This window comes from Ipomoea nil, unplaced genomic scaffold (genome assembly GCF_001879475.1).
Source record: "Ipomoea nil cultivar Tokyo-kokei standard unplaced genomic scaffold, Asagao_1.1 scaffold1250, whole genome shotgun sequence".
Lineage (NCBI taxonomy): Eukaryota > Viridiplantae > Streptophyta > Magnoliopsida > Solanales > Convolvulaceae > Ipomoea > Ipomoea nil.
Genome location: NW_017617678.1, coordinates 903,032 through 907,763, shown reverse-complemented (window position 1 = coordinate 907,763; position 4,732 = coordinate 903,032). Strand labels below are relative to the sequence as shown.

Below are 4,732 nucleotides of genomic sequence, written 5' to 3'. Positions count from 1 at the left end.
GAGCAGATGCACAAGGAGATGGGAAAGGTATACACTTACAAAAGCCATGGTGCTTAATGATGAGGATATTTCGTCCCTTACTAATAGGTCTGCTGTGTGATGTGTTTCAGGTAATATCCATGCTGTGTGATTTAATGATTTTGGGGCTGCCTTCAAATCTCCATGATTGTAAAAAAAAGTATGAACAAGGCAGCCATCAAATATGTAATTCTCACAATCTGCATTTCAATCCAAAACCCATCCATTGAATTTAAAGTGTAAAAAAATACAAATTAAAGTATTTGAATAGTATATGATCTAAAGTGAAAAATTAAATATACAATGGCAATGATGGCATATATTGAGCATTGATGCAACTATTTATTCTGCTCATTTCATTTTTATATTTTACAAAAAGTTGTATTGGATAATTGCAGGTCATGAAGAAGCTATAGATGAATTATTTTTTGAAGTATTTGTGAGTTTAGAATGTCCAAAAATGGAGTATTTGTATAAAATGTAATTAAGTGGATATAAAGTGTATATATCCACTTACAAACTGTTGTTGCAATTGAATGTTCTTTTGGATGGATGTACATTTCTTGCATGTCACCGGGATGTAACAGAAAACTTTCTGACGAATCCGGTGAACTGATTTGTACCAATTGTGATAAGAAATATAAAGAAGGAATGGCAAGGTATCGGGTCAGAGTTATTGTTCTAGATAAAGGTCTAGATGATGCTCCCTTCCTATTATGGGATAGGGAGTGTTCTGAATTAGTTGGTATCCCAGCACACAGTTTGTACACAAAGTATAATAAGGTAAAATTAAATTTCTTCTAAATTAAACACGTACATACAGAGTCTGAGATGATATTTCTTATTAGAATGTATGTTATTTTTTTTTGTTAGGTTTCTGACATTCCAAAAGAATTGGAAACATTAGTGGGTATGAGAATGGTATTTAGGATATCATTAAAAATGGAGTTCATGAAGGGAGCTAATTCAGCCTACACTGTTATGAAAGTTCTAAGGGATGAAGCCTTAGTGTCAGCATACTGTTCTAAACTGATTGAAGACCAAGACAAGGACTTGATATCAAAAATGTTAGATGAGGACGAGGAGGAAGAGGAGGACTCGGATCAGGTTTTGATTATTACTAAAGTCAAATAAAGTTGTACAGTTTTAATCTTATGGTTGACAGGTTTTAGACTAAACTTTATTTTAATATGCAGGAAGCTTCAAATGGAGACAATGAGGTCAACAGTCCATTAAATCTACATCAGTCTCAAAGCCTAGACAATGATCATTCACAGGCGGATGGTGTGAAGCGATCGCTTATGGACCAGTTTTCATCCTCTAGCAAGAAGGGAAAAACTGTGGTGGTTAAACAAGAAAAAATCTGAGCTGTTCTGGGATACTACAAACTATTACCACATTATTGTGGTTTTTTTTTTTTTTTTTTTTATATATTTTTAAAATGATCATTTGCCATGTTAAATTGGACTGTGTTTGTCCTGAACAATTTCATGTTATTTTAATCTATGATTAGACTATTTACCTTTGTTTTTTACCTATGATTTTTGGTAAACATTCATTACACTCTGTTTATTACATATACTGTTAGATATATGAATCTGAATGCAAGACAAGAAAGAAGCAACCACAGGGAAGCAACCACAGGGAAGCAACCACAAGGAATCAAACACAAGGAATCAATCACAAGGAATCAAGCACAAGTATATGGTAGTTAAGGAAGCAAACACATTCAACCAGTGTAACACACAATGGTTTTCAATTACTAAGCTGTAGCAATCTGCTATTTTGAAAACTGTACTCTATCAATTATTAAGTCTGAATTTTTAATTGGACTCTATCAAATGTAATCAAACTTATTATTTACAATGGTAACAGACTGTTCTGGTACTTTACAACTCACACACTTTAAATGTAGAGCATTAGCAAACTATCATCAAAAAAATGTACAACTTAGTCTTTGATCAGTATGATACAACAAAAAAAAGATATATACAATCAAAATGGTTATTTATACAGACAAACATTGGTGATTTAAATAATGGTTTTTTCTACAGTAAAAAAAAAAAAATAAGTTCACTTGGTCAGATTCAAATGTAATCAAATTTTCATAACTGTGTGAGTTTAAAATGCTACTTTATATAATGTAATAAAACTGTATATTTACATTGGAAACATCGTACTCTTTTAAAATAATTAACTCACACACTCTAAATATCATCATTAGCAAACTATAATTAAAAAGAAACTGCTCACACTTTTAAGTTTAAGCAGTTTGAAATTAAGTTTTAAATAAAAGAAACTGCTCACACTTTTGACTTTATTTATTAAGTTTCTGTATATCATTGGTGTTTTTATGCATCAAAAAACAAAGAACAAACACAATACACTTATCATTCGTATATCTTTAATTAAACATTATTTAAAGAGTAAAAAAAAAAAAAAAACTCAGCATAAATTCACTTGGTCAGTTTCAAATGAAATTACATTTTAAGAAGTCGAATGTATACCGAACCCAAATCAAGCCTAGAAATGTCAATTAAAAACTCATACACAGGTAAATTTGAAATAGAGGAGTAACACTGCAGGGAACTTCCTCATTACAAAATAAAACTGTTGTTTTCAAATTACAAGATGTATGATCATGTCTATCTGAGATCAAAGTACACAATCTGGGACTAACACTGTTGACATGAGGAAAAGTACATATCACACCTAATGTTAACACTACATAACAGTACATAGGACTCATAACAGTACAATTCAGACTAATTGTGATAAAATGTGAATACAAAATAAACAATTCAAAGTAATGTCTATTTGTGTTTTTTTTTTTAACATAACTATTACATTGGTCAAATTTCTAAAGAAGAAAAGTGTATAAATAACTCAATTAAATCCTAAACCACCAATCAAAACAACCTTTAATTAGTTACAATTTCATTTACATTCTCAATTAGTTTAGATAGAATATGAACAGTATATTCTTTCTATTCAGTTTTATTCTATTCAAAGTATACTAAATAGAATATATTTAGGATAAATGAGTAAAAACATTTGGTAAACTGCAATCCATTGAAGTAAATATAATTTAAAACTGTTACAAAGTCAGACTGCTTTGGAACTGGATCATCACAGTCCATATGAGATAAACTTTGACATTTTAGGCCTAACACCTTGGACATCACAGTACATATCAGATAACCTTTGGAAGATAAATTGGATGTACTAAATATTAAAAACACAAGAACTATTTATATGAATAATAATTAAGGCTTATCAACCAAAAAGGGAAATAGACATGTAAAATTAATTCTCTGCAATCCACTAAGTTGCTGTTTACAGTTAGGGCATCAGAACTGTAACTTCATCATTTGCCAAAGCTTAGAAAAAATGTTAGTCACAATATCTATTCCAAAACCACAACTAAAATGATGAATTTATGAGGATAACCTGGAACATTGAAAAGAAAAGAAAAAGTGTAAACAGAAAACCTGTTTACAGACTATATAATAATTTATAGCATAGATAATGTACAGCATACTTAACCAGTCATCAGAAAACAAAACTGTGTACATCATAAACTAAATAATTAAAAGAAAGTGGGAACATGTGTATTCAATATCATAAAAACTAATTGGCTTTGTTGTTTTCCAATAAAAAATGAAGAGTCATATCATTGCTTTTCATCATTTCTATTACACTACACTCTTAAATGCTAAAAACCCAATAAAAGCTTAACCTATTTGAATACAACTATTTCTAATACAAATAAAATCACAACAAAACACAGGAACATACACAATAACAGCTCAGATATGAGGAAAATAGTTGCTTCTACAATAATAGGAAGCAAAAGGAAGCAAACATTCGACAATCAAGGTACCATAAACACTGCTTGAAACTGAAAATTTATACTTTACCTAAGAATTTTTTGTTCATTGCACAAATTTACACCTATTGAACTCCGTTGATGCCTCCTTACCTTCCCACCTTTGAATGTGTAGATATAGATCTAACAACTACACCTCTGCAATTAAATTAGGTATCATTTGGTTAGTGTATAATATCCTAGGAATACTCAGAAGCCAATAATGTCTGATGTTAGGTATATAGACAATAATACAAAAATAAATTAAAGATCTAGAATATGTTAAATATTCTAAGATAAGAATTTAGACAAACAAATTTGTACTGTTAAACTTATCTTGCATTTCAGTCCTTTAATCTGCATCTAAGTCATGAACACCGTACGGACCCATTTTCTGATCTGCTTGATCTAGAATTAGGAAACAAAAAAAAAAGTTTAAATTTGATCTACAATTAGACGGTAAGACTTAATCTATAAGCAAATACAAACTACGATAGGGTATAAGACTTGCTTACCTTACATCTGATGTAGTCGAATAGGATAGTAATTGAAGATTGAGATACGAAGCTTGACGTTAGAACCTTAAAAATGCCGATCCGATTCTAAAAACCAAGATCGGAGATTAATAGTTGAGATCCTCGAACAACAACTAAACCGATCTCAGTGTGGTTTTCACAAATGAACCCTAATCGGATCTTACTGCAATCGGTTTAGGGGTTGAGATCTTCTACGAATTAAAGAAGATATCAACACTGTAATGGCAGATGACGAGTTCTACTGTCGGAGATGGGGTTTTTTGTCTGAACAGATAGAGAGATAAGGTTAGGTAGATGTGAGAGGATGCTA

At 30.8% G+C, this 4,732-nt stretch overlaps 1 long non-coding RNA gene across 2 annotated transcripts; it reads right to left on the bottom strand.

Annotated features, from left to right (window-relative positions):
* Positions 1-576: 576 nt before the first annotated feature.
* On the bottom strand, positions 577-4,509 carry LOC109184210. 2 transcript variants are annotated; one of them, XR_002054737.1, is made up of 3 exons: positions 4,402-4,509; positions 3,939-4,294; positions 577-630 (listed from the first exon to the last, which is right to left on the bottom strand). It is a non-coding gene; the product is annotated as an uncharacterized LOC109184210 (long non-coding RNA). The 2 variants fall into 2 exon arrangements; XR_002054736.1 differs by lacking the exon at positions 577-630 and adding an exon at positions 2,361-3,468.
* Positions 4,510-4,732: the final 223 nt, after the last annotated feature.